Source organism: Prinia subflava, chromosome 2, assembly GCF_021018805.1.
Source record: "Prinia subflava isolate CZ2003 ecotype Zambia chromosome 2, Cam_Psub_1.2, whole genome shotgun sequence".
Lineage (NCBI taxonomy): Eukaryota > Metazoa > Chordata > Aves > Passeriformes > Cisticolidae > Prinia > Prinia subflava.
Window position 1 is genome coordinate 50,398,166 of NC_086248.1, and position 24,736 is coordinate 50,422,901.

The window sequence follows — 24,736 nt, forward strand, 5'->3', positions numbered from 1 at the left end:
CCTGGGGATGACATTTCATAAGGTTGCACTGCCTGAGAATAATATTTCAGCTAGATGGAGGGTGCAGCGAAACGTTTCACTTGTGTGTGTTCTGTATGCGCCTCAGAGGGACAAGTTAGTTCAAACACTGGGCCATCCTGCTATGCAGATCTGTCAATGAAATTTCCAGATGAGAGCTGGCTCCTATCCTACCAGCTCAGAGCGTGGGCAGAATAAGTTTTTGTCTGATTCCAAACCGCAGTGTAGGCATACCCATTCTTCTGAATTTGCGCTTACGGTCTTTGGCATGCCAAGGTGGTTTCAAGCCCGCGTGCAAGCTGTGGAAGGCAGGAGCTGAATATAGTGTGAGTGGCCTTTTCAAAGCTCTTCCACATCTCAATTGACTTCTTAACACTGGTGGTTTCAGCTTGTGGGCTGTGAGGTAGCGGCAGGATGCCAGCCAGCAAAAATTATAGGATGGATATTGAAAAGGTTAAATTAGTCCTGTGTCTTCCTAACTATCTTTAATAAATGTTGATAGGCAAAATCATTTTGATTTCTTGCTGCTGCAAGAGACAGCTGGAAAAAGAAGAGTCTTTTAATGAATATGCACAGTTGTAATAAGAACAGAAAATGGTACATATACTTAATTTTTTTTCTTATAATTTGAGGACTGTATTCTCATGGTCCTCCTGGCGTGATATACCTGAGCTGTAAAGCTGAATTTGCATAGCTTTTGATCTTACAAAAGGCTTCTATTTTACGAGTCTGGTATAATTTGATGCTTCAGTGGTTTTGACTTATAAATGGTATTTGCAAATCTTTTTCATTCTTTTGGAGCTGAATTTTATGGAGAAATAATAAGTAGATGACATTTTTGTAAGTGGAAAGAATTGGCCTATCTCTGCTGGCTAGAGAACATTTTCCTCTGGAGTGGAAGGTAGTCCCTGGTATGTTCTTCCTCTGAACTAAGCTGTCTTCTTTTTTCAAACAGAAAAGTAAATACACCTTTAGGCTGAAGAATAAAATATGGCCTATTTGGCCTATCCAAGCCAAAATAGTTTACCCCAGAAAAATTAGAAGGTTTTTCTATCATGCCTTAGTGAGTCATCACAGATTTAACTGCTCTTGGCAAATATTTGAGGTGATTTAGTTACCGCTAAGGTTTTGATCATCTATAGAATGGTTTGATACAAGCTAGATTAAATACATAATGGTAGTCTCCACTAAGAAAACAACTTTCAGCATCAAAGCTATGCGTAATATCACAGAGTAGTGATAGAGATGACAAACTCCTTCCAACACACTGACATTTAAAAAGCAGACATAATATTCAGTATGATTTTCAATTTCTGGTCTGCAACAAACACTACAATCTGGGAGGATTTATTATTGCAAAATGCTCTTAAGCAATTTGTAAGAAGATCTTCACAAGATTGAGTGAAGCCATCTGAGGCACCCCTGCACTGGTTACCTGCAGGAGCAAACACAGCACAGCTACTGTGCAGCTACAGCAACACAGATAGGAAAGGAGCAGGTAAAGAGGGCAGAAGGCTCACAGTGAGCAAACCAAGACAGCTGAACCAGGAGGGAGACTGAACCAATCACTAAAATTACTGTTTGACTTTTACCATTAATTACTTTTGATATAGTTTTAATAAAGACAGACTTAATACTTCTGATAAAAGAACAAAAGAGGAACTAAAAGGTGACTTCAGCTAATTTTGCTGTTTAAGAGTGAACCTAGTAGGAGCTTTATGAGACCCTAGGTACAGATCTGGGACAAGCATCAGACATCCAAGTTTTAAAAGCTGGCCTGTGTATTATAGAAAGACTAGTGTTGTGTACAATAGAGCATTTGATAGAACCCAGGTGGAGACAATGAGGAAATTGGCAGATGAAATGAAAAATGCACCCAAGAATTGAAATACAAACCTGGTTAACAAACACCTGCCAAAACTGGGGATTTCTGTATTGCAGCACAGTTCTAGTTTGAGAGTGTGTTGTGATTTCACCCCAGCCAGCAACTAAACATGATGCATCTGCTCACCCACTGGAGAACTCACGGGTTGAGATAAAGACAGTTTATTAGGGAAAGCAAAAGCCATGCACACAAGTAAAGAACAACAAGGAATTATTCACTGCTTCCTATGGGCAAGCAGGTGTTACAGCCATCCCCAGGAGAGCAGGGCTCCATCAAATCTAATTGATACTTTAGAGAAAACCATCACGCCAAACATTGCCACCTTCCTACTTCTTCCCCCTACGTTATATACTGAGCATGATGTAATATGGTCTGGAATATCCCTGTGGTCAGTTTGAGTCATCTGTCTTGGCTGTGTTTGCTCTCAACCTCTCACGGACATCCAACTTCCCTCGCCAGTGTGGCAGCACAAAAACCAGAAAAGGTCTTGGCTCTGCGCAAGCCCTGCTCAGCAATAAAAACATCTCTCATCTCTACATTATCAACTCTGTGTTCAGCACAAATATAAACAGAGTCCCATACCAGACACTGGAAAGAAAGTTAACTCTCCATTAGCCAAAACCAGCACAGAGTGGTTTCAGCAACACAACAATACTGACAGCAGCGTGCTTGAGAGCTTACAGTGGTGAGGCCACTTTGCTTCTCTCTGTAACTGCAGCATCAGTGCTAACAGGAAGATGGATTTCAAGACCTATCTGTCTTGTGTACAAGTCAGCAAATGGGAAGCTGCAATTCAGCTTCAACTCACTGAAGATTCATCTTGCAATCCTATGTTAATGAAAGGGAAATAGTTTGTGTTAGAATTTTCTAAGAATGGCAAAAAGGGTGTCATTAGAGGAGAAGTGTAGAAAGTAGGCAAAGGTGATAATTCTGCTTAAGAAAAACTCCACCATATTTTGTTTTATTATTCTGAATGAGAGATACTGGGTATATAGAGCCTGTTAACAATGACCCATTTGGTCTGAAAATCCTGTGGTACTGCTGTCTGGACTTTGGTGCATGGTCCCAGGATTTGAGAAATGCAGCATTTTATAAGTTTGAAATCTAAGTGCAAGTAAATTCTGTGTTTATGACAAATAAATCAGGAAAAAAATCTTTTCTTTCTAAAAAGGCTGCACATGAGCTGGGGGTGCTAAGTCACTGAGGCTGGCTGGAGCTGTGTTTGGCTGACTGCTCAAGACAGAGAACTTGCAGCTGATGGAATTTTACTGCAGAGAAAACTTGTGAGAAGCAGGGCAGGAAGAGCAGAAAGTCCTTCTTTCCCCTCTGCCCCTGTTCTAACCAAGAGTGCTTAGGAACATCTGACAGACTCTGAAGTGTGACTCAGGAATCCTGGCTTAGTTGGTGCTTGCAGCAGAAAGCTATGAAGAGCCAGATAGTTAGAGATGTTAGACACAGAGACTCTGGTGGATTTTAAACTGCTGTTATTGAACGTGGAATAATGGGCAACTTTTAAGTAACTCAGATATTTGTAAGGGAGGAGCAGTACATTTAGCTGTGATAAGGGAGTGAGGGAAATGGGACTAAACATAGTTTAGTTAAATGTTTTGAACTCTGCAGATATAAACAAGGCTTAAATGATATTTCAAAAATCTTTTTTGTGTTGTTGATGGTGTCAGATTCTCAGACCAGCGATACGTACTTCAACCAGGTCAATTCAAGTAGAGAATTGTTTGTTTCATTTACTAAAAATGAGAAAACAGCCCTGGCTCAAAAACACGTCTCATTTTTTCCCATTTGAAGCTCTGTATCTGAACTGAGATTCACATAACATGGAAATGAAAATGGGACAATGAGGGATAAAACACCCTTAGCTGTGTTTATTTTTCCTCATACCATATCTTGTATGTTTCTCCAATGCATACAGTTTAAACTGCTTATCTTCATGCAGTGGGAATAAGTGATAACCATTACAGAAGCAATATCTAACAGAACCCAGCCAGCCTATATGACGTACATTTTACTTCCTATTACAAAGAAAATAATGTTATCATGACTGTTCTAATACTCAAAACATCCAAAAGTCTGTAAATTACTCTCACTCATCAATGTGGGACACACATGTAAACCTAGAAATGGCACTGTTCTGGCTCCTAATTATCTGGAAGCAGAAAATGAGTATCAAAGTGTCACACACCTCTGCTTAGAGCAGCCATCAGTGCAGCCAGAGCTGTAGAACAGTTGATGTAAAGAACAAATACATTAAGTTGCAAGTGCTTCTTTCCCTAAATGGAACAAAAGTGTTTCATGTAACCCACAGCAGTGCTTATAAATGAATAGGAATTGAATATATGTGTAGCTACTGTTAAGAGATGTCTGAGATTAACAAGGATGAGGGCAGCAATTTTAATCGTTTAAAGGCTCCCCATTTTTGGTAGTTGTGGTTGCCTTCTTTATTTTAGATAAATAATTTAAAATGTGGTAGTCTGATGCTAAAGCAAGTCCTTTTTTTTAATTGAAATGTTGCTTTTAACAGAGATATAGGATATTCTGTGCCTAAAGTCATAATCCAGTTTTTGCCCAAGAAATTCTTCACTTGCACCTGCAACAGCTGCTTTCAAATATACAAAAATTCCACCTCCAAGCCTTACTTGACATTAAAAGTTATGTATCTTCTTCTTTAATATTCTATGGATATTCAAAACCACCAAAATAATATGCAAATTAAAGCCACATTGTATCAAATCCCTAATGGATCCAAAAGACTTCTCAACACACTAAAAAGATATTTTGAAATAAGTAAACCAAGAATTGTATAAAAATTCACTTTGGTTTGGAAACAATCTACACAGAGGAAGAGCAACTCTTGAGACAGAGATACAGAACTTCAGATGGTAAAGACAATCAAAGATAAAAGGAAAAATCAGCAGATCAAGAATAAAGGATAAATAAGCTGTATGTTCTTTGAATCCTCAGGTAGATGAGTTGGTGTCCAGGATACCACATGTGCAACTTTGGGGAGAAACAGTGGAAGAGCATTGCTGCCGCAGCTGGGCCTGACGATAAGAGAGGAACTCAGGAGGCATTTTCTGGGCTGTGAACAGATCCGAGCAGGAGACAGGAACTCCTGCAGTTTATTTACAATGTAACTTATATACACCTCCTATAATGTCCATCCATTGGAGGATTATATTCCCACCTTTCAATCCCACTGGCCAAACTAACTGTCCGTTACCTTTCCTCCTCCCATCTAGAAATATGGAAACAAAGAAAGAGTTAGCAAAACATGGCCAATGTTTACATTAACAAGCGTGAGAGAGGCTGCATATTTTCTTTCAATATGAGCACTTGACACACAGGAAAAAGCTCATGGCAACACACTGCCTTCCACTTTTGTCCTAAATGTCATTCAGCTTTCAAGTTAGGAGTATTTGTCATGCTGTGCTTTGTTTTGGATAGCTGATGGGCATATCTGTACTGAGTATTGGTGTTCAAGGCTCATCCCTCCAACATCTCCTTTTCCCACAGTGCTTTGTCTTTTATTGCACCTTCCAGTCAGCTCCACTGGACCTACAGCTCTTTGTCACATGTGGCTGCAACCATATCATGGTAGTAGTGACCACCAAAAATCATGTTTATTTAGACCTGCCAACTTGTCCTGGTTTGCTGACGGCAGGACCTGTTCATTCATCTCTCGTGAGATGTGAGCTGTCTGCCTGAAGGCATAGTTTATGAATAAAATCTTTCACGGGTCTTTGAGGAGGTGGGAAATGAAGCTGAATTAAAACTTTTTGTTGTTATCCTCCCGCCTTTCTGTTCACTACAAACACTGTGCCCTCTTAAGAGTTAGGACAAAGCTCCTTGGGCAGGGCAGCCACTAAGGCCACCTTTCCAGCTCCCTCCTCCTGAGAGAAGGGAATATGAAAGCTACAGGAGTGCATGGTACAGTGGAAAGTACAGCAGCACTTCACATAATCAATGCTGAAAAGTTCCTTAACATCTTTGGGGGCTGAGTGCTCCTTGTGCAGATAAGCCAGTTGTATGAGATGTCTGAGTGGACCTGGGCGCAGATAAAGATCACAGCCTCAATTAACAAAGAAAGACTTAGATGTTTACTGTCAGCAAGAAGCTCATCCTGGCAGTGTGACAGGGTATGAACACCAAATGAAACGCTGAGATCCAATAGCTGTGCAGATTCCAAATTTTGTTTCATTTGTTGACCAAAACGACACAGAGATCACACTAGATTGGGTGCTGCCTTCCACTCTCACACTGAAACAAGATCCACCCCATTTGTATGCTCGTGTTATATCCGTGCAGCATCTGACCATCCTCTGCTTAAGAACTGTTTCTCCCTTACTCACCCTTGGACTGGGCTCTGATTATTTCACTATTCTCCTTTTACATTTGAGATTATTGAAGTTGATGGATATTTCACAGTAAATAGCTCCTTTCAGGCTCACATTGTTTAGCATTTCAGCAAAATCTTTACACAAGCTGAGAAATGCTTGAGAAAGACTCACAATGAATACCAAAGATGATTTATTTTCACTCATGGATGTTGCTTCAATGGATAGCATAGTAAATTTTGCTTTGTAATAAATGCTTCAGTTACCCTTTCCCCTAAGAGACAGTCCAGATGAAATCACTTCATTTACAATAGGAAACAAAAAGGTTATGTTTGGTCCTTTAGGTGGAATTAATTTCTGTTGATTCAGTAATGTGTAGTAGTGTTTACCTTACCTGTTTTGTATGTTTCAGGTCAGTTTGATGCCTGGGAAACTTCTAATTCTTCCTTGTTTTTCTGACCCAGCCTAATCTCTGTGTGGATATACAGAAATTCAGACTGTGGTCACAGAAGATTTTAATACATATTATGTTAATGACACATTTGCAGCAAGAGCCGGGTGCTTTCAGCCTTTTAGCAAATGAAACCTCTACAACCATACAGGAAATTATAGGCCACATTTGCAAGCTGGGTGCATGGCTTGTTTTTGAAAAACACTCTTAGCCTTCCTTTTTTTTACAGGCTGCCACTTGCCATGTGTACAAAAGACTCGAATACTCCAGTCAGGAAGATCAAAACATTCTGTGGGACTGCCTGTTTCTTGGCAACATGATGAAATGTCCTACACATGTGGCATGCTGCTGTGAGGTGTTCCATGTTGTGCAGAGTGGCCACTGTAACTGGGAGTGGTTGTGAAAAGACCTGCAGGGCCAGAGTGATGTTATCTTTCCTGCCTGTAGTTTAGAGATTGGCCCTAGAGACAGAATCCACCTGGTGTTGGGGGAAGCAAACCTAAGCCTTTGCTTTGGATTCAGAGGGAGAAATGCTTGAGCTCTAGTGTCATACTCCCCAAGAATTTTATTATGTGGGGTTTTTTGAATTTTCAACTCAAGCTTAAGGCATCAAGGATATTTTGACATTTTCCTTTTTTTTTAAAAAAAAATGTGGTTTGTAACTGCTTGTCAGATGGTCTTTCTGAAGGGAGAAAAAAGAAAGGTTGTTTTCAGTTTCTTTTTCCCAGGGGCTGTTATTGTTGTATATTTTTGTTCTGGACTTGCCTTCTAGTTCTCTGCAAAAATATCTCCCTATCTTTTCTCTGCTTCCTGGCTAGAGGGAATATGCAAAGTGGATCCCACATGGTAATCAAACTGAACCCAAATGAAGTATTTTGCTTTATTTTGTACCAGTTTTATTTGTAGGTTTGTTGTTCTTTCTTTCTTTCTTTCTTTCTTTCTTTCTTTCTTTCTCTCTTTCTTTCTTTCTTTCTTTCTTTCTTTCTTTCTTTCTTTCTTTCTTTCTTTCTTTCTTTCTTTCTTTCTTTCTTTCTTTCTTTCTTTCTTTCTTTCTTTCTTTCTTTCTTTCTTTCTTTCTTTCTTTCTTTCTTTCTTTCTTTCTTTCTTTCTTTCTTTCTTTCTTTCTTTCTTTCTTTCTTTCTTTCTTTCTTTCTTTCTTTCTTTCTTTCTCTCTCCTCTCTTCCCACATGGTCCAGATACATCCAGAAATGTCCCAAACTCCTTCAGCAGTCCTTTTTTCTGGCTCAGTGGGCTCCTGTTTCATGCCAGTGACACTTGGTGGAGCCTGGCTGCCAGACCAGGTGGTGTGTAGCTGCCCTGCTGCCAGTGCTGCCAGCACTGCTGCCCGTAGGAGTGCGCTCCCAGCACAGCCTCCCCATGCCCTGCTGTGCAGGCAAACGTGCAGCTCTGCCTTTGGAGGAGCAGAGTTAGAAACTGAGGGGACTGAAGTAGGAAATGTTTGTATACAGCTCTGGCAATCAATGATTCCATTCAGTCAATTTTATTGCCCTGACACCCTTATAAATACAAACAGAGTTTCTATTCTTCTGTTTCTGCTCTCTTACCAAGCAACAGTTTGAGAGGGATAGATCTGTGCTTGTAACATCAACTCAGCTGTACTTTCTAGCAGATGGGCAGAAATAACAAAAATTTTGGTTAATATATAGAAAGTACAGATAAACTGATTTTTCTGGCACTCTTGGAACAGGAATCTAAGTTTTCCTCTAAGATGAATGGTTGTAAAAGAGCATGGTGGCTCTGTTCATGTCTTGTTCATGTCCCCCAGGGACATGTGTGGGGAATGTATGGTTTTAAAAATGTATTAATGTGGCAAGTGGTGAATACCAGTCCCAATGCTTAATTCCTCAGCCTTCCCATTTGCTTAACCCATTCACTCGATGACTGCACTGGGTGCTCAGGACAAGCAGGTGTCTAAAGAGTGTACCAGATCAGAAAAGCTAGACTTCTAGTATCTAGGAGTCTGAGACAGAAAAGGATGTGGGATAACTTTTGTTTCTGCTCTAAAGAGGTGTTGAAGCATCTGTTTCTCTGTGTAGCTACATGCAAGATCTGTTTTTCTGCATCCAGAGCTGTTCTTGGTAATATTCTGACACTTGAACTTCCACACAGATCAGGTTATCCAGCTTCTCTAAGAATATTCATGTACTTGGGTATATACTTAACTTTAAATGAGGTAAGGATAGCAGAAGCAGGCACCACTCACAGTGTCCTGTTTGACTTCCTTTTCCATCTTCTTACCTTTATCTCTTTCAAAAGCTTGTGAAAATGTCAGAGACAGCCAGGTCCTTCTCGCAGCAGGTAACCTCAGACTTGGAGCAGAATTCTTAACCCAGTTCTTTTTTTTTTTTAAATGTGGCCTATTTCAGGGCTCGTTTCACAGCAAGGTGTGCTGAAAACAGAGCTCTTCCTTTTTTGTTCATTGGTGACTGCACTTGATTTCATGTTTCTTCAGATCCTTTTGTCCTATCTTGATTAGTCTGTTTTGCTCTCAGAACTTCTATATTTTTCCCCGCTCTATCTCCAGATGCTTTGACAAAATAGGATCAGAACTGCTCAAGTGAATCATGGGACAAATATTGCAAAAAGAAGAGCTGCTCAGCCTAGGGTTTGACCTTGTTTCCTCTGATCTGTCACACACCCCTCACCCTGCCTGTACCATTTGTAACCCATGGAAACTGAGTGTTTGGGAGTCACAATGAGGAATCTCTGTTCTGCATTTGCCAAGCACTTCTGGGTGTTGTAAGGTCCAACAGTGCTAAAAAGTGGGTGCTGGTTCTGGGGGCAGAACTGAGTTTTATGTGGGAATGAAGTAGGACATATGCTCTTATGGAACAAGTAAATCCCAGAATTAGGCACTCCAACATGCTGAATTCAGTGATACCTGCACTGAAATATTAAGGGAAGGAGCATCTTTGCCACTTTAGCCTCCTATGTAGCTTTACAGAAATGGAAGAATAAGTAAGTAAAACAACTTCTTACCCTTAGAGTCTCTTATATAGCCCAGGTTTAATGGACTCACCAAATCAGTAGGAAACTGGGATTTCTATGCTTTCCATGAAAAAACCCTATGTTGAGAAAGTCTCCACAGCTAAACTTAATTCGTAAAACAGCTGTAATGTCATCTAGCTTGAGGGAGGTTTCTAAAACCATGAGTAGCAGTAAGTGCCTGGGCCAGACAGCAGGCTCAGAACAAAAGGTCTCTGCCTCTGCTCATTCACATGCTGCAGCTTGTGGTGTAGGGAGTTCCCAATCCAAGGGTAGTAATTTCTACTTAATAGTCCTTAACTTTTCTTCTCTACATCTAATTACATTTTGACTCGATTTAGAATTCTGCTCTCCACAGCCCCCTGCAACTCATGGTTCTATAACTTAGATAAGCTCAGTTTTACACCTGTAGTTATAAAATCACAGAATGGTTTGAGTTGAAAGGGACCTTAAAGATCACCTTGTTCCAACTCCCTGCCAGGGACAGTTTGATAATTTAATTTGATATCTCTTTGTTCTGACATTATGAGGATCTGACTAATATTTTTTTCTCCATCTACTACTCATTATTTTGTAATACATCTACTATATTTCCACCTGTGATTCTTTCTTCTAACCCCTTTAAAATCCTAATTATTTAATCTCTCATCATGCCATACCTTTGATCAGATTTTTCACATTTTGTCCCTATTTATGTTGCATCTCTTTTGAAACAAGAGACCAGAGCATGTATAGGAATCAAGGCACAAGAGATGTCCTTAATAAACACTATAACATTTAATATTTGCTTTGCCATCTCTTTCTGTCTAGTAATTTCAATAGTTCCATTTATTCTTTGCCATCACAGATACAAAAAGGATATTTTCAGATAACTATCTTCAGTGGCTCCAAAATATCTTCCTTAGCAGTGACAGGTGATTCCGAGCCTACCATCATAATCAGGCAGTTAAGTCGGCTTATTCCTCATTCAGGTTCCTTTGTCTTTACACACACTGAATGTGATTTTATCTATACTGTTTCAAATGTAATTTAATCAGTGTTATTAAATATCATGATATCCTCTGAAATCCACCTTCTCCAGAAGTCTGCTTTACTCCTTTGAACTATATTAATATATTTTCTAACTTACTGAATTGCAAAAAAATTCAGATCCTTTTAAAAGCTTACTTGCCTTTTAAAGTTTTAGCCTACAAGAGGTAACTGGAGGCTGGTGAAGAGCCAGTTTTGTAAACAGTGAGTTGCTGCTCAAAAGCAGGTAAAACACCATCATACTTTCAAACCCATTCTTTTAAAATTCTGTCTTTTCTAAACATTAGATGTCTGCTGAGCACATGTAAGAATAAAATCTGCCTGCTACTGTATAAATCCAATAGTGATGCTGTTTTCTAAATTTTAAATACCATTGGGAGTGAAACTGGTGCCCAGCTTGACAGTTTGTGTCCAATGGTACATCCTTGGCTATCCAGCAAAGTTTTGCCCTGAAACCTGAAGCTTTTGGGTCTTCATCAGGAGTGTAAGCAGCCTTGCATGAACAGCAAAACTACTGAATTTATCAGAGCGGATATCTTGATTTTGAAAATGAGTAACGTGCTCTCATAACATCTGGTTTTGCTTTTCCTACAACATACAATACTGGATTTAGCCCTAATTTTGAGTTCAGCAGTTACTCTTATTTTATTTTTTCACTCTAAAACTTAGAACATGCCACATCTAAAGAAAACTTTTAAAATATTTACTTTAGTGCAAATAAACAATGAAATGCATTTGCATTGGCTTTCTTTTTTTTAATTTTAATTTTATTTTTTGTTTTTTTAAAGAATATTTCTGTAATTCAGATTCAGTCACTGAATAATTGAGGTTGGAATGAACTTTCATATGAAGGAAGATTGCTCTATTTTCTCTATTTTCAACAACTGACAAAAAAAAAATTAATCACTCATTGGAGCTTAATGCTCCTTGCAGTTTTGAACATATCCAAATGCAGAAAGACTGAGATAAAAACCAGCCTGTGCTCCTTAGAGAACATGCTACACTGGGAATACATTTTTCCTGGCTACAACAAGAGAAGAATAAATTTAAGTGCCACATGCAGTCAAGAAATTTTGTTGCGTGTCTAAAACCATATTATCCTAGAGAGTTCTGATGGAGAAAGAAGTGTCTGTTTCTTATATGCTACATATCTGTTCCTTTACCTCTGCTCCAGAAATTCAAAATTCAAATGCTTCTTCCTATCTTATTCCTTGCCCCTTTTGGTTTAAGAGAAGCGAAACACAAAGCTGGTGATCAGCCACATTCCACTAACACAACATGGAATTGCAAATATCATGTATCAATTGATAACTAAAGAATTTGCTGACACTACACAGAGCATAAATATTCAAAGAAAAGAAATCTGTGGATCAACATGTTCATAAGAACTATCCCTAATTGTTTACTCAAGGGTTTTAGTTCCCTCACAATGTAAACGGGACTGAGAAGAGGATCCTAGAAATGTAACATGATTTTAGCATAAAGCAGAACCAGCCTATTTATAAGGAGGAGAGTTAAAGACTGAAATGTCTCTTCTGTTTTCAAATAGGTGAAAAATGTAGTGAGAAATGTCTTTGGAACCTTTTGGCTGCTTCAGGAAAATCCCCTCTCTACATAAAGCTGGAGTGATTTTCTTGAGTATGAAGAAAATAATTTTGTGCTTCTTTTTTTTGCTGTTATGCATCAGCTCTAATTACTGCTGCCATATTGCAAACTAAAAGTCTTATTCAAAATGTAGTCAATGTGTGACATCTCACTAAATTTTGAAATTAACTAATGAGGCAACTCCAGAAAAAAATACACTCATTGTAATAATATTTCAAAGAAAATTCTTTTAAGAACAATACTTACAAATATACTCCTTCCTCTTACTAATTGCTTTAGAATTAAAAGTTAACACCTTTGTAAATGTGTTATTAAATTAAAATTCAAACCTTCAGTTTCATCTGCAAGGGAATGTTAATTAAGGGGAAAGTAAAGCAAATTTAGAGGGAGCCTTTATAATTTCCTGATTTTTACACTGTCTCTCTTTCTTCATTCCTCTTCTCAGCCTGAGATTTCTTGAAGAAAATGAGGCTGTGTGCACATCTTCCATTTACAAGCATGTCATTAAGTGAGGATTAAACTTTAAACCTTCTGGCAGCCCACTGAAATGACTAGCCTTAGATGAAAAACACCCAGAAGTTCTCATCAAACATTTGATGCTTAACAATATGATGCCAGATACTGTTCTCATGAGGAAAAAAAATTCAAGAGTGTTCCAAGTGGACAAACATAATTTACTTACTGCCAGTGGCAACCAAGCAGTGATGGACAGGATGTGCACAGCACAGGACAGGGCTCTGCTGGCTGCTGCCCATTCATGAGTGCACAGCACATGGTCACATTTTGAAGGGAATGTCACAGCTGTCAAACTCTGCCTTCTGCTACAAACAATACAGCCACAGTTGTGCCCCAGGTACGACACCTTTATTTCATTGCAAAAATGATGTCTGCTGCTGAGCCTGGCTTTGAAAAGAAAGGAAGTGAACAGTTCTCAGTTTAACTTCCCTCCTGCATGTAGGGTGCACTCCAGCTCATCTGATTTTGTTATCTGCAGTGTAGAAATTTACCTCAGAGCTGGTGACCCCAGGCTCCCTTTAGATATGATGAAGGGCTATAGACACTTTTAAGCTGTCATTCACCTAGTCTATTTTAGCCACCACCTTCAGTGGCAGATGAATTGTGGTCCTGATCTACCTATTCTTCTCATTTGTCAGTAAAGGGAGCCTGGAGTAAAAAGCTGAGATGTAGATTTCTTATGCATGTATCCCACTCTGTAGTGTCCTAATTGAACTCCCTAAGGCTTTTTTCTACAAAGAGAACTGGCTAAAATCTTTTGTGACAATGATGTCCATCTAATTTCACAAACCTGTTTCTGTTAAAGGAAGTAACTTTTTTATTGTTCGAGATTGAAAGTAAGCCTCTTGGGGTATTTTTATACACTTATTTACATTCTAAAAGATGTGGCTGTATATGTAAACAAAAAAGCTTTTTCAAGGAAAGCCTTGCAGTGAGCTCTCTCATGCCTTTTTTGTTGTTGTTCTTGTTGTTGTTGTTAATAATTAAGGGAGAGTTTAGTCTCAGTCATTTAATCAAAATTCAGGGTTGTCCCAAAGTCCTCATGTTTAGCATTTGTATTCTGACTAACTCTGAGAATATATTTTAGGACTTATTTAAATGTTGAAGCTTCCTTATTGCTAGATTTTCTTGTTTTCAGTTTAAAGGTTAGCTGGAAAACTTGGAAGAAAAATTTAGTCATCCTACAAAATGAAAAAAAAAGTGACTGTGATTGGAATGGGTCCAGGATGTGTAAGAGATGATTTGATTAGAAAAGACATCTCTCCCGAGTCTTAATTGAGGTTTATAAGGTTCATGGACAAAGCAATAATCAAACATATGTCCAAAAACAACAACTGGCCCCTCTGCATCTGTCAGTGTGAGCCCTCTACAGTTTTATGGTTCCTCCCATTAGATGTGTTCTAGGGGGAGCTTTGAGAACAGCAGTGTCAAGTGTGTGAAGCCCGGAGACACACAGAATACCAAGTCTGACTGACTCAAGCATTTAGTGGATCCTCATGAGCCCATGTAAACTGGGAACTGAGCAACCCTTTATACATCTAATAAGAATTAAAGTGAATAACTATGCTAGATGTTATCCATTCAATACTTATCAGGGAAAATAATCCATGCCTTCCCAATTTTGTGAGTGAATTCAGTACATTTCATTACAGTACTTCAGTACATTTACATTAATGTAAATCTATAATTTATGTTACAAATTTTGTTTGTAATATAAAAAAAATATTTTAAGCCCTCTGTTTTAACCAAAGATCCTTGAGGGTGCTTTTACTCTGGCATACAGGGTGTGAACCACTTCCTTCAATTGTGAGGGAATTTCACTCAGCAAATCACAACTATTCGAACTCAGTGCCATTGATCTCAATATTTATATTCACGGCTTCCAGCACAAAAAACCTGAGGATTCTGCTTGTAAATTTCTCCTAGGCCAGTGGAAAACACATGACCCTCAGTTCATTTGGGCTATGAGATGAAAATATTCTCCTGACCTTTCTGTTTCCCTGTGATTGCTTGGAGGTGTGATTTGACAATCCTGATTGCTTCTCCACAAGCTGCAAAATTAAATTTGTCTAACTGGGGAAAGCTGGAGGGAGGTGAGCTGGTGGCATCAGGAATTGCAATAGGATGAGGAGACTAATGGTACTTTTCCTACCTCCCTTTTCAGGTAACAGCAGAAACAGCTGATCTGGTTTTTTCATTTCACCAAATGGTTTCTCTCTGTGTCCCTCTGTTCTTCTTTGCCTCTATGCTCTTCTTTGCTGGTACCTACTTTGCCTAATTGAGGAGTTGTCCATAGCTTAGTGGTGATGACTCAGTCACAGCAGCAGCAGCTCACTAACAGCTGTCACAGCATCCACCACCAATGACCACTTGGTCACCTCAAAGTCCATGGTGCTGAGGATGGGCTGAGCTTGGGCTCTTCACACTGACTGTGCTCAAGTCTTCTGCCCAGAGGCAAGAGAAGACTTTTACTGTCTCCATGAGTCTTCGGGATTAAAATTCTTTTTGACCACAAATCTGGTATGTAGTTTAGCATTATGTGCAGGCAAGCCATGTGACTTCTTTGATAATCTGTCTCTACTTATCTTTGTGGCTGAATGCTCCATGCTGACAAATTTTATAGCATATGATTGGGTAAATGGAAAAGCCTGTCATTCGTCAGTTAGCTTTTTTTCCTTTTAATTGAATGGCATTTGAGCAGGTTGATGAGCCCGAAAGGAAAGACCATGCAGGTATTTTATAACAGCTATCTGTCATCTTTATGACAGGCAGATGCTAATTTATACTCCTTTTTTTGCATATGATATGTCAACATTTTTCATGAATGTCATAATCAATATCCAGTATTTCATTTTCTGCAACATTTTTTTTTGCCTGATATCCTTCATTAAGAGTCATTTAGACACAAGATGTATGGGGTTACTTCCTTCAGAAGTCAAGTCAGGACTGTATCATGTTTTTTTCCATAAGATTGAAATAAAATAGGATAAGCCAAGATAGAAAAGGAAATAAAGAGTGGAAAAATTAGCAGATTAGAAGTGTCTTAGAAGAGTCCAGTGACTTTCATAAGTAATATGGTTAACTAAAACTGAGTATTAACTGTATGTTTTGTTCTTTTGTAGGCATAAATGAAACAATAATGAAACAATTGCAAGAATTGTTAAGGTAAATCACAAAAAATGTTGGGTTTTTGTTTGTTTGTTTATTTGTGTTTTGTTTTTGGTTTTTTGGTTTTTTGGTGGTTTTTTTCCTTGTTTTAGTAAAGGAGGGTCCAGTTTCTCACAAAAGAAAGTTGAGCTGCTCAGTGTTCCTGTAATATATGCATATATTTCAGATATTTTGATCCAGAAAACAGGGAGAGAGTTGATATTCTGGCCAACAGCTAAAGCTGTATTTCAAAACCTCTGAAACTTTCAGTTAAAAAAATATAGTCTTTTAGAGAAGGATGAAATAGAATTTTGTATTTTAAGGGCTTTTGAAGTTCCTGAGAGGAATTTTTGATGTTTGAATTTAACTGTATCTGGTTTTAGATATACTTTGGATCTTCTTTGGGTGGCTGATACCTTTCACTCTACTGATACCAAGTGCTAGCATTAAACTTTTAGTTTGGGACTGGATTTATTTGTTCATGTCTCAAAGAGGTATGTAACTCATGATTTCCACCAGTGGAAATCTCCAGGTTAATTCTGAAATGAGCCCAGTCCCTTTCACTGTTAGAAATGGAGGTAAACTCTCCATGCCTCATGGTCTGAGGATTTACAGAGGGGATTTGGAGATGTAGGTGAGCCTCTGAAAGTGCTATAAGCAATTCATGTCCACATAGTTCATGTTGTACATGTAAAAGGAAAGAAATTATGATTGGAGATCCACTACAATTGAAGAAGAAAGATCCCAGGCTGGGTCCCAACAATCTGTCATTTTAGTACTGATAGCTATCTTTGGTGAAGAAGGGCAAGGGGGTAAAAAAATAAAGAATAATTAAAAAAAGAGATGAAATTGAAGGAGATTATTGATGTGCTCCCCTGAGACTAGAAATGCAAAGGGCCAAGTGTAATCTAAAACATCTGGCAGAGGGGAAAGAGTTGGCCTTCAACATGGTAGCTAAAGCAGCTGTATACAGTGTCTTAAAGCAAAAATAGTAGATGTCAGAGGGAAAGCCTAGATTGATGTTAATATTGGTAAAAAGGAGGGGAGACCTGGAATGCACCCCTAACAGGTAGTTCTGTGGCTCCTCAGGATACTGAGGTCTCCTCCAGAAATTTTTGGATATGCTAATTCTATAACTGCATGAGTTGGAACTAGGGCTGATGATGAGCTAGTGTAATATATTTTTCATCAAGCTCTTCTGAAGTGAGATGGCTGGAAAGCAGTCCCAGAAGGTTTAGAGCATTCTTTTCTAAAGCAACGTCAACTTAGGAGCTAATGGAGATCTTCCCTTGATGGATATTTGGAGTTGGTGCAGCTGGAAGAAATATTAACAGTAAAAGGGATTAAATTTATCATTAAGTTTTATGTTGTCAGATGATTTCCAAATTCTGAGGTAGACTTTGTGATTATAAAATGTGAAATATGTATATTTGAGTCATAAACTAATCAGTAAGGGGTTTTTTGTAATCTCTCTTCCAGAAATTTTCCTTAGGGCTACATCTAGCTTTATCGGAATACATACAAGCAAAATGCATTGTTCTTAAGAGTTGAAAACTGCTGAGGGTTTCAGTTAAAATGCAGATTTAAATTTGTATATCTTTATTAACCTGACATTCAAATCACTGTTTAATGCAATTTCCAAGAGACTAAGAAACCTAATTCTAGTAGGTAATTGTTTTGAATTGTTTTTCATATTGCATTTGCTGTTTTTCTTGGACACGTGAGCAACATTTTTATTGGCTCAAGCAGAGAACAGCTGGCTGATCCACAAAAAGCGAAGCCATGAATGAATTATTCTGCTTGTCCTAAACATATAAAATAAACTCATCTACTGCAGCAAACAATCCAGGATTTTTGTTTATTTTTGCACATTTTAGAAAAGCTATTTTATAGAGTAAAAATAAAAGACTTTCAGGAAAGTTTTATTGGTATTGCCTCTATCTGTTCCTTTCACCTGGCAGACTCTTTGCTTGCTAAGAGCTTTAGTCATTTAGGTGAAGCATATGCATCTATTACCTGGCTGAGCTTTGGCTCACTAAAAGCCACAGTAATTTAGATAAAGCAGATTCTGATATATTTGAAAAGGAAGTATGGCTTTACAGAATACTGCCTGCTGTGGATCATGGTACTGGGTCACATGCTGTCTCTAGCCACTGAAAAGCAGGACCCTGAGACCAATCTCTTAAACCCTTTTATACTGTAAGGTGATTAAAACAAAAGAAGTAATCTAATTTTTTTTATTTTCTTTTTTGTGAGTCAGGCATAGGTAACTGCAAACTCCCAATATTATGTACTCTATTTCCGTGAAAAAATGAGAAATCAACTTTGTGGGTGATTTTTACCTCTCTTACTGTGTTGTGCTGGCAATTTTCTTTCCAGTGATTCCAAGCGATTTCGATCTCCTCTAGAAGACCATCATAGACTTTTTGTAATTAAGCTAACTTGTTCCTTTGTTATTCCTTTCTTCTTTCCTGTTAACACTCAGCTGGGGTTTTGTTGGCATTCCATCTGCTTGAGAAACTTCCATCAGAAGGGAATATTGTCAAAGATTTGCTGCTTTTTCTCCTGTTCCTGTCAGAACAGCTGCTGGTGATGACACACCCACTGTGTGGCATTTGTTCATGGGAGATTTCCTCCTGGGGAAGTTCAGGTTGTCTGGACATAGGGCAGGTGTGAGTTCTGTATGCACACAAGTAATCCCCCTCTTACATGGCAAATAGAGTATATACAAGCTAATCTTTGGAAGAGCTGATGTTCTTCTTGATTCTCGGGGGATTTACTGTCTATGGAAATTCTAAGCATACAAGGGTGACAGTAAGGGGTCCCTAATGCAAATATGGGAACCCAGCATTGCACAGCTTTGCAAGTTTTCTTGGACTCCCAAAGCGAATTGCATAGAAGACACTGGGTAGGGATTGAGATTCTGGTTTTGCAAGGAAGGGTTTCTTCAAAACTGGACATCTTGATACCACAGGCATACTTTGTATGCTTAATGACCTTGAGGCACTAGCTTAGACAGAAGATCACATCTTGGGGCTGGCATGCATTTGGCTTGTTTTCTGCCTCTGTGCAGAAGTCAAAAGCCATCTCATTTAATTGTCACAGACTTTGTCTTGCTACATCCTGCCAAAACACAGTTTAAGATCCAACACATCGCACACTAATCAGCACACAAGGTAATGTGTGAAGTAATGTGTAAAAATCCCTCTAAGTGAGAATGCAGTTTCTGTGATGTACACAAAATTTGGTGCTGCTAAAAAATGGCCTTTTAAAAACTTTTCTACCAGAATCAGGGCAAGGTCCAAGAGCTAGTTGAACAGTTAAATGTGCTTTGTTGTAGTTTAAATTTTGGGGGGGTCCCCGGGAAGTGCTTCCCGGGAGTCCCCCGGGCTCTAGGATCGTGATTGTTCCCGTGCTGGCAGGCAAAGAGACTCAGACGCCGGTGGGATGCTGATGAGGTGAGGGTTTATTCACTGAGGGAGAGGGGAAGGGAAGGGGGGAAGGGGAAGGGGGAGAGGGAAGGGGAGCATCCGGAGGCCTCCAGGGGGAATAGGGGCAAAGAGGCAGAGTTTTGCATTTGCATTTGCATCTTGCGTTTGCATTCTTAACACCGAGGTTCAAAGGGGCGCGGTAACATTCTCCAGCCAATGAGGTTACAGATACACAATACTGCAGGGAGGATACAGACTTGGGATAAACCATACATTTTCCAGGGGTGAGCCAGAGCAAACCATTTCCATAAAATGCAATCCCACAGTGCTTCCATGACATGACCACTCCATGCTGCTTGCCTTCTCCCTGGTAAGGCAAAAAAATGTTCCTTCAATGGATCTGCTGTTCCTAAAGAGCCTTGAATCTCTGTGGGATAAGAAGACCAATTCCTCATAGCTGCCAGGAAAATCCCCAAGACTGGTCTACTTATGCTGTTCTTGAAATAATCATAGCGTATTGAAGAGATCAGCTGAGACTGTGGAACTCATCTCTGCTTGCTCTTCTGTTTTCTCTGTCCCAGGATTACTGAGGTCTTCTGTCATGTTTTCCAGCTGCAGTGTATTTACCCTAGAGGAGTCAGTAAAAAAAATTCTCTTAGATTTACTGTGTTAATTGTCAAAGACAATAAATAAGCAAGATTTTGGGTTACACCAGACTAATGAGAGCTTTGATAGATCTTTTTTTCCACGTTACTTGTTCTCAAAATATCTGAACTGCCAGCCCTTCCCACAAAGGTGAAGCGGCATAAATTTTACTTCTAATTTTGATTATGTATATGAGCTTTGACTGTTGGCATGGAAACTGCTAATTTTCACTAATTTTCTAAAAGTAAATTCCAGTTGCCCTCTTGTTAGTCTGTAAATTGGAATTAAAATTAGTGTAGAAGATGGTGTGTAAGTTTTAACTGTTCCACCTTTAACTGTTCCACAGTCTTCAAAAAGTTTGTGCATTATTATAAGAAAGGGTGAGACAAAATAAATTGTAGTAACAAGCAACTGGAGGAGAACATGATAAATCAGATTTTTTATAAGTATTGCTATATTTTCTGAAGGAGAGCCAAGCTACAATGTTTAGTTTGTTCTTGCAAGAATCTGAGATCAAAGTACATTCTCTCCCACAGTCATATCCTACAGATCATTTTGTCCTTGGGTAGAAAGAAAAAGCCCTATATTTTTAAACATTAGCTAAGTATCTCAGAAGGAATCTGACTACTCTGTAAATCTTCCTGATTTAAGATGACAGAGTAACTTTCTCATCTATAGTTCAATTTGATTAGTTTGATTACCTGTTTTGAATATCTATTGTTTGATGGCTTGGGCATATTCATGTCTCTAACTCATGACCTTGCTATTTGCTATTCTGCTATGGAAAAAAAAATATTGCTTCTGGAAGTTCTGTAGTGGCTTGATTTACGCAATTTTTGTATTTTGTCATCTTTTAAAAAATCCTTATTTATTTTAATCTGTTTGACATTTACTTGGAAAATTACAAAGGTGCTAGCAATCTCCTACAAACCATTTCCATGATGCTTGTCTCTACTTCCCAAAATAGTACCACACTTTTCATAGGTTGTCTCAATGACACAGAAGCATCCTTCTAGTTCATTGTTTCAATTGTGTAGAAGTCCTTTAGAAAATTACAAAGAAACATGTCTTTCCTGATTTCCCTCATTTCCTGGGAAATCTTTTTGGTAGGATTTAGGGCTCCCGTTCCTCAGTATAATTTTGCAATTCCAGGTTGTGCCTACTGCAGGCCTCTCCAGAAGGACATCCTAGGAATATGGTGGACGTTGTCTTAATCTTTGTGTCATCTGTGTTCTGCAGTTCAGCCTTAGCCACTTTCCTTTCTGAATCTTCATTATTTATTCCATTCAGAGTCAAAGGACCATTTGCCCTAACCTAGGTTTTCCTCTCCCAAAGTGTACTTCCTGCTCCCAACATAAGCTTTTTTGTCTAAGCAATTTTCAAATTCCTCAAATATAATTTTTCCAAACAAAATAATTAACTGTAAGGAATAAAACAAGCATTTTCTTTGTAAAGTGGTGGCATATGGATAGCTGTGACAACCCATCTTTTGTTTGCAAAAACGCTGTTGTAGGGTAATAAATTATAGCAAAACTACAACAAAACCTTGTAATGACCTCCACACTCTCGTTTATTTTATTGTCAAAATTTGCAAGTTAATAAACATACGGCGTACATTTTGTCAGTGGAAAGATGCATATTAGGCTTTCAGCTCTCTCTTTCCTTCCCCCTCTGAGGACTGTGAAAAGCTTAAAGCTGTCACAGTGAAGTAGACTCTTGTAAAGAAGGATTTAGCTCAGTGGTGCTTAAAGGTTAATGAATTTTACCCAGAGATTGTGTAATCTATTGGACTAGCATTGGCTAGTGTACTCTGCTCAGTAACTTGTGGAATGGTTAGATTATCTGAATGCCTACATTACAGCTACCCAAATACTCTCTTTATTCCTCCCAGCTTTCTCTCTTAAATTTCCACCAAAACAACCTAGTTATATGCAGAAAATATGCATTAAAATAACCTTTGCATTTTATGTTTCATAACTAAAGCACACTGAAGTTAATGTGAATCTTTCCATTTACTTCAGGGGACTTTACGTCTAGCACTAGAGATGGTTTTTTCCAATTGTCTTGTACCTTGTCATTTGTTCTGCTGAAATGATAGCCTGACTGAGAAACTGTAAGTCAGGAAGCTTTGCAAAAGAAAAAAAAAGCAAATATACCCAAATCCTATCAAGGATCACACTGGAACTGTGTCTTAACGGGATTCATCAAAACAGTATTTCTCAGACTACGTAGCCTATCTTTTGAGATATTTCATGCAATCGTAAATCTTTCGTAAATTTTGCACTGTTGTTAGAGCTTCCAAGAAACAGAAAATTTGTTCCTAGAGCTTCCAGTAAACAGAAAATTTGTTCCATGAAAAGTTATCTTATCAAAAGTGACATATAGTTTTCCTGGCATTTATTCTACAATTAGCCAGTGCAGCAGTCTTTCTTTTTCATGGTCATTTCTAGCTGATAAACTCAGGTTTTTTTCTAGCAGAAGTTCTTGCCTTAAGTCCTGAAAGATAGACTTGTATTTTGGCTGCTTCATTTTGTTATTTGCAATGCTACAGCCTGGTGTCATAATTTCTTCCTGTCCAACAAGAAAATATTTTTCATCAATTGGACCTATTAACTTTCAGTCACCAGCAACTCCTTCCTACTTTTTGTCCCAACCCATGAAAATAGAAAATGAAAACAGCTCCATCGGCTACAGCCGAGGAACTCTGTGAGTTACCTCTCTCTAAGGCCTTAATGACTAAGAAAAGCTTCCTTTCTATCCCTCAGTTTACTACCCACTTTACAACCATTGTGCAAACCCCACTGCATGTAATTAAATAATTTCTCAAATATGCCCATGGCTAAATAGCTTAATAAAATCCAATTTATGCAACCTTTCCAAATTTTATCTAACCCCAAAAAGATTGTTATTACAGATATCAGGCTGATCTGGCATGCTCTAACTTATGTGAACATATATACATTGTATGCTGAGAAAATCCCAGAGAATGGAGTGGTAGAGACAGCTTGTCTCCTGTAAACCTTGGTGTTCAAGGTAACTGCCTTAACTCTGGTTGATACAGGATTCATGAAGGAATTGTTATCCATGGAAGGCAATTGCAAAATTCATCTCGTACAGAACAGAATTATTTTTGAGGGATGCATCTTGCCTTTTTTCTCACGAATACAAAAAGCTTGCTGTGTGTCAGGACTGTGTTCTTTTTGACCAAAGCAGGAATCACGTTTGTTTTGCTAAACCAAAAAAGGGATAGTAGATCAGACAAGTTCAGCAGCTTCTGGAAGAAAACTGTGCAAAGAAAGAGGAAGTGTGTCCTGGCATCTTAGCCACAATAACAACCATTAACTTACTTCAGGGCTGCTTCTTCCATTTAGTGTAATGTTTCCAGTATCCAGATAGGTTTAGGTGGGAGTAAGAATGGTCCTCAAGTTACTTTACATTCTTTTGCATCCCACAGTTCACTGCCATCAATCTTTAATATCCACATACAGCAAAAGTCTTGAGTGTTAAAATCAGCTTTTTGTTCATCGTTAAGTTACTGAACCTAAACATTACTTAACTTTCCACGTTAACAATACAGTACACCACATGAAGGAAAACTGTTAGCAATCACTTCTTTCTTCAGGAACAGAAGAACTGCAAACTTATTTATGTTATACAATTGTTTGAAATTTTCTAGTAAAAGTAGTTAAGAAATATTAACTGCTACGCAACACAAGAGAAAAGAGGGACATGGAGTCACCTCCACATATAATCTCATACCTGATCTGTTAAACTGGTCATCATTTCTTAGTAATAGATGGTAAAAAAATGTTATTTGACACCTTTAAATTCTAAACCTTTTGCTTATCAATTGCCTCTGCAGGTATCTCCAACAATTTACCCCACAAGCTAAAGATTTTGGTATTTCTAATTGAAAATAAAAACATTCAAAAAACATGTATTTTTAACAAATTTTTAGACATTTAGCATGTGTTAATTCTTACTGGAAGGTTGGAAAAAGGAGAAATCTCTCCGTCAATCACACCTCTAAAGAAAAGTATTTGTGTGCAGTCTGATGAAAAAAACCCAAATTACTTATAAAAGCATACAGAGATAAAATTTATCAGTGTTTCCAAGATATGCCAGATAAGACTTGATTCCTGTATTTTCTCAGAAAAAAAAAATCATCAAATTCAGGATTGTCCTCTGTTTCCAACTTTACAGCTCACATGGGCATTTTTTATGGCATGGACACATTTTTTGCTTTGCATTGACAAAGGCTTACTGAGTAAGGTCAATAAACACAAAAGAGCTACACTATAAAGCACTGTCCTCTAGCAGTGATGTCTTTGTGTATGTTGCTTTACTTTTGAGCTTCTACCTGTCACAACAATAATACCTCTTTGTCAAGGACGGGTAAGAAAAGACAAGGAAACAATGAATAGAAATCCCTGATGTTTGTCCATAACCCTCTGCTTATTGTTACAAGATGAACAAGAAAAACATACTTTAAAATGAAATTTTAATACAACTTTTATACTTTTTAAAATTAAGCCAATTTTTTCTCATCTTTTCATGCTTCCTTTACATAATTTCTATTATTTTAGATCCCTTTTCTACATATTCTCTCTCCAGCTTTTTTTGTCTTCTCTAGCCACCTCCATTTCCTTTTAAG